We start from the raw sequence: 13,332 nt of genomic DNA, 5'->3' as shown, positions 1-13,332 counted from the left end.
ATAGGGGGACAGCATCAGTACTTGTACCACGCTTTCCATGTTAAAAACATAGGACAGATTTCGCTGGGATAAACTTGTTGAACATTTTCTCTGGCACTGTTGCCCTAAAAATGGCAAAAACACTCATTTTCACTGGAGAAAGGGCTTTTCTCTATATAATAAATAGGGGCTTTACTTCTGCTTGTAGCAAACACAAGGAAACATAGATAGACTACTGGTTGTAAAAATAATATGTACAAGATATACACGTTTGGTACAATAAAAGGGAGTGCGATTAAAGGACATTAAAATAAACCAAAAATATTTTTGTAGATTTGCAGCAATGGTTGGGGGTTTTAGGGCTGGACAAGCTATGTGGGAGTTACTAACTTCGTGGACTATAAACAGAAGTAAAAGCTGTAACCAAAAATGAAAAACAAAAACAATGAAGGAAATACAATTAATTTACATGATCTTTACATGGAACATTGCTTGTTCTTTGCATATTATATCAGGTACAGAGTTTATTGATGTGTGTCTTTAAATAGTACATATGCGTTCACATCCTGTAACACTCAAGTTTTCTGGCTCGTGCCAGTCTTTCCCCCCGTTGGGCACGTTGGACCTGTGTCATTAAGAAAAGCAAGGCAAAAAAAAGGAGCAAATTTGATTCTGGACAAACCATGTTACAATGCAAGGGGTGCAAATTAGTTTATTATTTTGCACATAAGTTATATACTTGCTTCTTTTCATGTAGCACACAAATACTTAATAGCTTTATTTTTACATTGAAATTTAAAGTTGATCTAGGACATGCCCTACCCCAACTATAAATCTGTCCTCACATTTTAAATTCCCCTCCCCCTCCAATGCAACATGGTTTTACTAAGGTGCAAAGTTACTACTTTTTCTTGCTTTGCTCTCCTTAATGATTCAGGCACTTTGTGTATAACTGACAACACACATTGCAGTGCAAATAAAATGCAGGTTGTGCTTAGCAGGGAAATATATAATTGTTTGAAAATGTGGGATAGATTTGTGAAGCAATCTTTCATTTCAATCTCCATGGTGGATGCCTTATCTGATCTGACAGGTGAAAGAAATTGCATTACCACTTGTCTTGTGATCTACTACCTAGAAAATGATCAGGATCCAGTGTTTGTTCCATTGCAGATGTTGCTGTTCAGTGAAGGTCTTTAGCCTAGAAAATCTGATAAACCCTGAAAAATATTGTTGTGGTGAGAGAAGCTTTTTAAACTGTGGCAGATATATTTCGTAGGGCTCTTTAATTTCCTGACCTGCAACAAAATGGCTATGACTGCAGGGAAAAACGCAAGATTTCTAGAGAGGGGTTTCCATATCACGCCGCCAGAGTGTACGCAAGGGGAGTTGCTATCATTACCAGTGCTATGCTGCTCTCCAACTCTTCCCATCCCTTTCAAATACATGGGCAATGGTAGCCTAATGTCCTGATTCTGGTTGGGCAGTCCCAATTGTACAGTATGTGACTGTCCCATTCATTCAGGACTTAGTTCCAACTGCAAGGATGTTGAGATGTATGTCCTGCTTCACAATTTACTGATTATTAAGGGCAAGCTACTTGCATCTAACTGTAGTGCATGCAGCTTGCCCTTAATGGAGTCCTGGACGGAGGGGGGTTTCCAGGCAACTGGCCTCCCCCCAAGTGTGTGCTTGAACTGCAGAACAAAAGCATATTTTTTCTTGTTAATCTGATCTTTGCCAACAAGAGGTTCAGATTGTTTTGTGGGGTCTACAGAGTGAAGATCTACATGTGGATTTGCTGATAGAGTTTTAATATCGGCTTTACCATTAGGTGACTCTGGCTGTGTGGGTGTTGCAGAGAGGTTAAAGTATTCTGTACTGGACTCTGTAAGACTCTTACAATCCTTAAGCTGGGTACACACCTATGCAATCTTACTTCAGACGCAATTTATCCAATGATTGAATGTCCTGATGAGCAGCCGATTCATGTGTACACACCTACACAATGTACCTTCAGATCTGTGATCTTTATCTCTCATAACCATCTGCTGAAAAGATTGTGACTCTGTACACACTCTACAGATATACATATGGACTGTTGGCAGAAGTGATGGACAGGCGGTCGTGAGTGTGTACACACTTCCACATTTGTCCGACATCGTTCCATCATTGATCGAGATTTTTAGGAAGTTTAGAAAACCAAATCAACAGATGCAATGTGAGTTAGTACAATAAAACATGAACGTGAGAGAGTATACACTCTAGCAAAATCTGACCAAATGGTTGTAAATCGTGCGATCTGCATGATAATTGCATAGATGCATACACAGCTTTACTATTTTTCACTATTAACAGTTCCTACCATTGCTTTTCTCTGTTTCAGATGATTCTGTCTCACCTACAAGTGGATCCAGGGCCCTATGAAGACCCCCATGGGCACCTAGACAAAATACTGATTTGGGACTCCCTCCATCCATGCAAAAATGCACTTTCTAGACAAACTGGCAATAGATAGATAGATATGATCCAATATTAACTGAAGTGAACCTGTGCTTTCAGTAACTTGTGTTGTGTAAAACAAATACTTCAATCTAACATTTGTACTATATGAAGGTTCACTTCATTTAATGTTGGATCATTTTGATCAATAACTGAATGAAAAGGTATATCCTGTTATATATATATTTATATATTTATATATATTATATATATTTGTCTCTCTTTATCTATTTTTATGATCTCAACACATTTAACGTCACATTTATGCAGATATTCAGAAAATACTGCAGGAGTCACAAATTTTCTAGGACAACTGTATGCTTCCATCATCATCATCAACATTTATTTATATAGCGCCAGCAAATTCCGTGGCGCTTTACAAATAGGAACAAACATTAATAAGACAATACTGGGTAATACATACAGACAGAGAGGTAAGAGAACCCTGCTCGAAAGCTTACAATCTATAGGACAATGGGAGTTTGAAACACAAGGGCATGTGCTACATCATATTGCACAACGGACCAGCCAGACTGCAAAGGTAAAAGTACTGAGTGGGCTATGTGTGTTGCAATGTTGGTCAGAAGGTTGTTGTCTAGCGTTAGCAGTGTAGAGGATGGTAATAGGGTAATCTAGGGAAATTAAGATGATGGTTGAGGAATATCATAACCTTGTCTGAAGAAGTGGGTTTTCAGTGAACGCTTGAAGGTTTGAAGACTAGAGGAAAGTCTTACTGTGTGTGGGAGGGAATTCCACAAAGTAGGTGCAGCCCGGAAAAAATCCTGTGCCCTGGAACAAAACAAATCGTGGTGTCGCCGATAGAGGGGGGCGGGTGCAGGGTGTCTAATCCTGGCCATCACCTTGCACACCCCCTTACTTCCACTCTGTATTACTCTTCAGTAATTTGTTGTGGTTGCTTCCTAGGCTGAAGAGGTGTGGAGCCATGCTGAGGAATCCGTGTGAACTGTAGGTGACCCAGTCGTGACGAAGGTAAGACCTTTGTGTGCGTCTGTCCACTCCCCGCAGATGTTACAATTGTTCTTATCTAGGTCAAGGAAATTATAATTCACTACACCAAAGGTGCTCAACTTGAACAATACATTCTATTGGGAAACACCTGTTTTAGGATAGCAGAAAAATTGCACACCAACATTTAGGACCCCAGAACAATGGTACACTGCCACTTGGGGTCCCAGCCAAAGAAAGGTATTCACAATTTGTGCCCCTATATACTCTTTTCAGTTTTTTCGTTACCACATATCCAAATGCAATATAAAAAATCAGGTCAGTCGTATGTCCCCCTCTATCCAAAAGACTAGGGAAGCTGCATTACCGGATATCAAGGAACCTGTATTCTCTCCTAGATTAGAGATTGATCCCTTCCCGCTCTGCAAAAGTCTTGGGTAGATATGGAGCGAGCCCTCTATGCTGGGTGCTCTCTGTTGGATTTTGATTTTGCTCCGTAAATCATTGAGGCCCCATTCGTCTAGCTCCCTGTCCTCTATTGTTGATGCCCTTTAAGTTTGGGATAGAACCGTTGGAGCAACACCAGACTTCACCCCCGACCAGTAACAATTCTCTCCTCACCGTCTCTACACTACTCCAAGATTTTGATTTTTCCAGTTGGGACTCTCCTTCATTGCACACCTGTCTGGCCCCGGAGGCCTTCGCTCCTTTGCACAGCTGCAGGACACTTATAACATCTCGCCCAAACACTTTTATAAATGCCTGCGGCTGCGGCACTTAATCGGGGACCTTTGCTGCCAAAACTATCCGATTTGTCCACCCCCGTCTCTCCTCCACACTAAACTAACTATAGGTTAAGTTAGTGTGGCGGTATCACCTTTTGGTATCAATGCCTATCTAGTTTGTCAGCTATTCCTAAACACGTCTCCCAGACTAAGTGGGAAACTGACCTTAATGTCTCCCTTCCTCCAACCCAATGGGAAATCATATACAGCAACCTGTCTACAATCTCTAAATGTACTAACCATGTGGAAATGTTACTTAAACTATTATATCGAACTTACCTTACCCCAGCTCGTCTCCAGAATATTTGGCCTTACCACTCTAAATTCTGTTGGCACAACTGTATAGACGTAGGAGACCTACTACATATGTTCTGGTCGTGCCACATCATTCAGCCACTGGCAAAAGGTTTTTGACTTAACCCGGAAAGTTATCTCCATATCATTAACTCCAACCCCACTTGCAGCCCTCTTACATCTATACCCCGATCAACTGCCTAAATACCACTGCTATGTCTGGGGTCACATCCTAATAGCCACTAGATTGGCGATATATCCCTCTCCTCCTACTCTCCACAAGGTAATTGCGTTGATTCCTTTTATATTGCCATCTTCCCCAGGGCCGGTGCTAGAGTCCATGGCGCCCTAGGCAAAATCGGCGCCCTCTCCCCCCCCTCCCCCCGCAAAAATCGGCGCCCTCTTCCCCCCTCACCCCGTCTTTTCTTACCTTGTCTCACCACCGTCGCCTCTCTGCTCCGTCTCCTCCCCTCCACTCACTGACACTAGTAAGTGGAGGGGAGGAGACGGAGCAGAGAGGCGGCGGTGGTGAGCAATAGCCTTTTTGCCCCCTCCCCAAGCATCTGAATGCTGTGCGGTGGCCGTGACAGGTATGGTCAGCGGTCGCCACACAGTTTTAACATTTATTTCCAGTTCTGTGGCGCCCTCCAGGCGCCCTCCAGATCCCGGCGCCCTAGGCAAGTGGCTAACCTTGCCTAATGGGAGCGCCGGGCCTGATCTTCCCCTATTGTTAAGGATGTTGTGGCATGTATTTACAACTCCAGACTTATACACCCCTTTGATCCACCCAGTTTTACAGTTCTCACCCCACACGATACACCACTGGCTTCTAGTCAAGACCTCTCTGCTATACAAACCTCTGAGCCCCCGACTAGCTAGATACTGATGTTCTGTACTTTATTTAATGCTATGTGGCTATTTATACCATGTTATGTCTGCTCTTGACTTTGTACACCCCTATTCACTTTTTTTTCTGTAGTTTTTCCCAACTAAACACTAGGGGGAGTATTCAATTAGGATTCGCGGACACGCTTACGCGCAGCTGCATGTGTAAAGTGTCATTACAGTACCGTAACATCGCCCCCTATGGGGTGCACACAGAAATCCATGAGGTTGCGGTACAGGGACCCATGCAGCAGCGCGTAATCGCGGCCGTGAATGCTAATTGAATATGCCCCTAAAAGTCTAATAAAATTTATTGATAGTAAAAAAATAAATAAATCTGAGAAACAAGGGTCCAAGAAACGAAAACGAGTTCAGTCAGCGTCCGCAAAGCTTCTTCCATTGCCAGCTGATAGTACTGGGTTTAAAATAACTGTCTACAAAATGCATCAAGATATTTTGTATGTGAAATATGGACAAGATAGGACATGGCATGCCCTACATAGCTCAGAAGCTGAGAGAAATAGCACACTTTGTTTTTGCTGTCAATTAGTTAGATCCTATCTATGAATATCTGAAATATGCTGTTCATCCAGCCAAATTTACTGGTAGTGGAGAGTGCAAGGAAACTATGTGGTTTTGCTGTATTCAGTAAGAAATACAGAACTGCCTATTCATTAAAGAAAGCTGCAAAAATAGTGGTTGAAGAAGGCCTCATGACAGATGACCATGAAGCAAAAGAGCAGGCGGAAATTCTCTCACACTTCTTGAAATACAAAGGAACACCTATGTGTCCAGCCATGCCATTAGTATGTTGTAAAGTGTAACAAAGTGGATGTGATCCTTTCAACGGAAGGGTTTGTGACATTGCAAAAGTTCCTCAAGAATTCTGAGGAAAAGGAAAAACAAAAGCCAGAAGAAAATCCAATCCCTTCTGTTTCTAATATGCTGAATGAAATTCTTTGAGCTCATTCTCTGTTCCCTGGCGCTAAAGGTTAGTGTTGGTGTAGATGTAAATGTGCTTATGTATCTTGAAGCTCCTTACTTGAACGAAGAATAAGAATTAAATTAATAATACAAAATCTACAATGCATTTAGATCCCTTTGCATAACCCCCCACAGATCTATTTATCCAATCACAGAAAAAACAGAAGGACATATATCCTACAGACAGATCTTGGAAGAAGATTATCACTCATACCTGAAGAAGCCTAAACATAAGGTGAAACGCGTAGGGGAGTCTCAACTCATTCGCTACCCTAATCTCCAGTGTTCACAGTCCTTAGGCACAGTCAAGCTGAGCAATCTACTGCAAGCAAAGCCGCTACTAGTTTTGTAAATGCAAAGCCGGCACACTGCAGCAGAGGGTGCTGCAGGAGGTGTAACAGAACATCATCCAGGACACTGGAAGACAGGAATTTTCGCATGCACTGGAAAGAAAGAAGGGATGCCGAAAAAAGGAACTGGAAGAATCACTTAAAAACAGCTGGAAGTGGTAAAGATCACCCCTCATTCTCAAGCTGTCATTACTTATATTACTCATAGCACAACACTATAAAGGGACCAACAACCGGAAACATCAAATTCTAAATCAGTCCCAACTGCCAAGGAAAATTCAAGTACTTTCATACAATTTTTCCTTCCTGAACGTTGCAGTCCAAGGATTAATTTCTCTTTTTAAACTGCTAACAAACAACCAACGGAATTCACAAAGGGAAGTTTATTTGCTATCCTGCCATACTGCATACAATTAGTGAAAAAATCATTATGTGTTACATTTATCTGTTTTGTAATTTATAAATGCTGTGTCTGAAAAAAGAATTTATCCTGTTTCAATGTTTTTATAACCTTATTAAAATTGTGCACTAAAAAACGAGATACTCCAAGCTGTGAGAGTAACCTTCACATCTGCACCAACACTTACACTATAGCACCAGGGAACAGTAGCCAATATAGTATAATATAAACAAATACACAGGTGGTGGGAATCACCATCTACTCCTATTTTGGCTGCTTTATTGGGTATTTAAAAATTTCAGGCCAAAAGGGACAGCGCTGCTAGTTCTCTCCAATCTTCAAGAGAAGATAAGAAGAAGCAGCAAAACTACTTTGTAGATGTACACACATAGGAACACTTAGAAGTGGGGCCAATAGACTAAACGTAGTTAAAATCATGCGGGTGAGTGACTTACCAAAGAACCTATTATCTGTGGATGCCTGGAGTTTCAACCAATAGGAGCAGGAAGGGGATGGGACTTATACACAGTTATAAGTCAATGCAGACTGGTGATTGTTCTTCCTTCTTCCGGATTCCTCCCGCCCGCCCTACAATTTTTATGGTCAAGTTCTTTTTTATGAGTTGTTGCAGAGTAAGAGAGCAGTGTAGTCGGTAACTGTGCATATGGTGCTCGGTTATCTTGTCATAGGTCACTACCCCTCTGTGGTTATGGTGTCATACCATGGTTGGTCCGACTGTGATTAGGACCTTTGGGCCGGTATTGGATGGTTTATACTGGCGGTTATAATAGGGGGCGTAGTCTTGCCGTTGGACTTGATTTTAGCACCGGCCAATAGATAAGGTATGATCCTGGGTTGGTGGTACTATGGTCTGACCTTTCCACCTTTATTGGTTTTGCGTTCTTGACTGCCCTGCTCTCGTCCGCCTTACAGTCCTATTAGTTTAAAGTTGTCATTCTGATTAATAAATACCGTCATTCATTGCAACTTTAATTTGGTGTCCGTGTCGTTATTTGGTTTGGTAAAAGGTTATTTCACAGCGTGTGTTTTTTGGGGAAAAACTTCCCCGCTATGCATTTTACAGAACACTCAGATCTGGGTGACAGAGTATCAAAGTTTGAAAAGGAACTCAGTGATACCTTGCCCAGGCTTGCAACAAAAGATTAACAAGGGCTAGGACGGTGCATATGCTACTTACAGAGATGTGTACATTGAAGAGTTTATTGAAACATGTGAAAAAGTTGTTGTACCTCTATTTAGGGAGCAACAACCTCTATCAGAGTGTCTGGCAGTCTAAATAAGTTTGTTGCTGCAAATGGAACAAGCCAGTCTGGCCACCTCATCTCAACTAAACTGCCGGTTTGAAAAAGTGGAGATGTTGCCTATAACAACCAATCAGATTATAGTTATCATTTATCTAGTACATTCTACAAAATGACAGCTAGAATCTGATTGGTTGCCATAGGCAACATCTCCACTTTTTCAAACCCCCAGTTTAGTAAATATACCCCATAGAGTACCAAAGACTGTCAGAACGCACTTTGCAGCTGTCAAAACTCAGCATATTGCTAGTTGCCATGGAAAAGGGAATTGATGCATATAAAGCATATGGATATTTCTTACAGAAGGTCATTTTCTTTCCTGGGGTCTAGTGCAGTACATGATTTATGCAGTTAGAAGAACGTAATGTAATTAGACAAAGACCTAATTTTTTTATATATATTTTCTCTTCCAAGAGGCAGTATGGTAAGTGAACAATAAGTGGCAGGAAATTTTCCGTGGCTCAAGATTGTAGGAAGCCTTGATGTATATTAAGAGCACTACCCAGTGGGGTACAATGGTATTATCATATGTTCAGCAGAAATATTAATATGTCTTTGCACCCTGCAAGCTGTGGTAATGATTGCCTGAAGAATTAAACTACTGGGTTTTTTGTTAGACGTGATTCTTGTACTCAAACCATTGAAAAAGTAGCTGTGGAAATGTCTTATAATTTGCTGACAAATAAAGAGGTTACCTTTATAGTAAGGCTATTTGGCAAATTGGTTCTGAACATTCCTTTTTTTTCAAAATCACAAGTTTTGAAGTGTCTGGGATTAAAGTGGTCCCCCCCTGAGGCATGTGTGTGCCTGTGTGTGTGTGTAATTAGGTTCTACGTGCACACGAGTCACAGCTTCCAATTTCTCCTCTCAAGTACAGATCACTTATATAGTAGTTATTACTTTGCCGCAGAGATAACACTCTCATATTGTGAGATTTACAATCTCTCACTTTACAGTCATGGCCAAAAGTTATGAGAATGACACAAGTATTGTTTTTTACAAAGTTTGCTGCTTCAGTGTTTTTAGACCTTCTTGTCAGATGTTGCTATGGTATACTGAAGTAATATTACAAGCATTTCATAAGTGTCAAAGGCTTTTATTGACAACTACATTAAGTTTATGCAAAGAGTCAATATTTGCAGTATTGACCCTTCTTTTGAAGACCTCTGCAATTCGCCCTGGCATGCTATCAATAAACTTCTGGGCCACATACTGACTGATGGCCGCCCATTCATGCCTAATCAATGCTTGGAGATTGTCAGAATTTGTGGGTTTTTGTTTGTCCACCCGCCTCTTGAAGATTGACCACAAGTTCTCAATGTTATTTCCTGGCCATGGACCCAAAATTTTGATGTTTTGATTCCTGAGCCACTTAGTCATCACTTTTGCCTTATGCTGGATAAAGCATTGTTCGTCACCAAAACTGTTCTTGGATGGTTGGGAGGAGTTGCTCTTGGAGGATTTGGTACCATTCTTTATTCATGTCTGTGTTCTTAGGCAAAATTGTGACCGAGCAGAGTCCCTTGGCTGAGAAGCAACCCCACAAATGAATGGTCTCAGAATGCTTTACTGTTGGCATGACACTGGACTGATGGTAGCGCTCACCTTTCCTTCTCCGGACAAGATGCCCCAAACAATCTGAAAGGGGATTCCTCAGAGAAAACGACTTTACCCCAGTCCTCCACAATCCAATCCCTGTACCTTTTGCAGAATAGAAGTCTGTCCCTGATGTTTATCCTGGAGAGAAGTGGCTTCTTTGCTGGCCTTCTTGAGACCAGGCCATCCTCCAAAAGTTTTTGCCTCACTGTGCGTGCAGATGCACTCACACCTGCTTGCTGCCATTTCTGAGCAAGCTCTGCACTGGTGGTGCTCTTCATGACATTCTGTAAATTGCCATCATGAAAACTGAGGCAGCAGACCTTGTGAAAAATAATATTTGTGTTATTCTGAAAACTTTTGGCATGACTGTGTATGGCTTCCACAATGCTTCGGTCAGTCACATTAGCATCCTCACACACTTTCTGTTCTTGGTCCTCAATTAGCATCATTCACAACCACATTTAAGGTACATATAAAAGCAGTTGGTGAGACTCTTGAGTGCCCCTCTGATCAAGCACCCAATGCTTTTAACACTCGGCCAGGCCAGCAATAGCCTGCTCCGACCCAATACTCTGTCTTATCATGCTTGGGGTCTCTGTCATGCATAAACAAAAAAAAACCCACACAGCTTTCTCGATGGCTACACAGCACAATGACTGTTACACAAACTCTGCTCCAATCAAATGATTTGAAATAATTCCAGCCATTTCTTTTACATTTTTTTGAAAAGACGCTGTGCTGAGTCAGGTGATAGGCCAGATTGCCTAGTAAAAGCAGGCACCTCAAGGTGTGTAGTCCTAGACTTGATAGTTCTTGGACTACATAGAATTCTACTTACAGAATTGATGGCCTTTTCTTATTTATTAAAATGAAAAACACTGGTTAAGCTAATGAAGTGACTTATTTTTAACCCCTTTTTATATAAGGAACTAATAGGTGAAACATGCCTCTAAATCTATTGAATTCACTATAACGGTTCGGTGTAGCCATGGGACTCCCAGGGTCTTGTAGACTTTTCGCTCCAAAGCTCAGTCATAAGATAAATCATCATACCCATGGGTACGGGCACCATTATAATATGGGGATATGAAGAATAGACTCAGTCAGTTGGGGGAATAATAGGAAGTCCACACCGTTTTGTTTTTTTTAAAGAGAAAGGGACTGAGTCATTAAGGCGAGCAAGGCAAAAAAGGAGTAGGTTTGATTCTGGACAAAACCATGTTACAATGCAAGGGGTGCAAATTACTTTATTATTTTGCACATTAGTTAAATCCTGTCTGCTTTTTCCTGTAGCACACAAATACTTGATAGCTTTATTTTTACATTGAAATTTCAAGTTGATCTAGGACATGCCCTATCCCAACTATAAATCTGTCCTCACATTTTATATTGACCTCCCCCTCCAATGCAACATGGTTTTGCCAAGGTGCAAAGTTACTTCTATTTTTTGCTTTGCTCTCCTTAATGACTCAGGCCCAAAGACTCATTCACTTAGCTTGAAACTTTCTTGTCATAAAAAGAGTTCACAGCATTTAATGTCCTTTCCTTCCTGAATGACCTACAAGGCCTGACTATTACTATTAGGAGGAGCAGAACATCCCGGTTGGATTACACCAGGACACACCCTATGGATCATTGTGTTGCACATCCAAATAACAACATCTAGTTGACCAGAGTGAGATCAAGGATGAAGCTTAGAAGACAAGTGACTACAGTATGTTTCATTAGATGCAGGAGACGTACAGTATTTATATTCTGTCCTCATTGATGTTGTTCCATTTTCATCTGCCTGAGTACCATGGACAGGGCAGTAGATATCCTGTATTTTGGAAGGAAGTTAATGACCCATATTCAGGTAACAGCTATGTTTTTTTTCAGCAAAGGGCCTTGTGTCCCTTCTATATAGAACACAACACAGGCTAATTTTTTACTTCTTACTTTATAGATTGGCACTGCTTCTAATATAGTCACCCATCAGAAAACAGAGCAATACTAAAACTGATGACTGCAGCTATATACAACATCACCGTATGTAACTTAACATACTGAGGATGATTAAGGCCAACAGTACTTATGCCTGGGACTGTCCACTTATAGGAAGCTTGGAAGCAGACCTAATGCCCCCACATTAGTATAATACCAATTTAAAAATATATGGCATCTCATTAATAATAAATGACACTATAGATTTCCGCTAAAAGTCACTAAACCCTAAAACAGATATTTCTCCAGATGTGCAGAATGAAGGTAATATGTGATATGCAAAAATGTACAATATGCAAATGCAGTTTGAGCGCACATGCACAGTAGGGAAATGCGCATCTTACACCCAAAAAATTGGGGCATGCCCAACTCTAAATGAGGCCCTTTGTATGTGGAACACAAGTCATTCATAAGACACATAAAACACACAATATGTTTTGATCAAAGTCCTCTCCAATATTAGTTTTGGACTACCGCCTTAATTAATTACGCTGATTTCGAAATGACAGCACCCCCACAAAGGTGTAAATATGAAGCCCGTCTGAGGGGAGAAGAATAGGCAATCTCCGCACCTTGAGGGACATTTAAATATCACATCACAAAATCTTGTTTTTTGCAGGAACTTCTGATCTGTCCAGCTCTTCCCATCAAAAGATGTATAAGGTTTGCACTCCTCCTCTGCAGACTCTAACATCTTGAGGATTAAAGCTACACATGTCCTGTAAAAACAGGCACCTTTGTGAGCAAACAGAAGCAGGATACAACAACACATCATTTGTCCTGCAGGCCACATTGAAAACTGTATCCAGCAACCACAATAAGGGAAGCAGAGCTAGACAACTGGAATGTTTTAAAGAGGTTGTTCAATATTGGACAACCCCTGCTTAATATAACATGTCCCCTGTATACCAAATAGGAATAGGAGTGGGAACTTATCCCTTGTTACTCAAATACGTGAGCCGGATGACACCGTAGCCTGAAGACTACAAGCTCTTTCATAGAGCTCTACTGAAGGGCTATGGATGGCCTGATTAATCCACTACAGTGAGCTCAGGCTTGAACTGCTCTCGGCTTTAGGTAACAGAAGGGTATCTAGAGGGGGAGGTCTACCTTTTTATTATAAGGAGACACGTTACATTAAGGACTGGTTGTCCAAAATTGGGCAACCCTTTTGATATTATTGAATGCTTATTAAATAATAGACAGCTGGTACTATACATTTGTTATGACTCATGCTCAAGATAACTGAATCTCCCCTGGAATGACAGGTAGAAGGAGAACAT

This window comes from Mixophyes fleayi, chromosome 4 (genome assembly GCF_038048845.1).
Source record: "Mixophyes fleayi isolate aMixFle1 chromosome 4, aMixFle1.hap1, whole genome shotgun sequence".
In the NCBI taxonomy this organism is placed as follows: Eukaryota; Metazoa; Chordata; class Amphibia; order Anura; family Limnodynastidae; genus Mixophyes; species Mixophyes fleayi.
The sequence above is the reverse complement of the archived record's forward strand: the minus strand, read 5'-3'. Positions refer to the sequence as shown.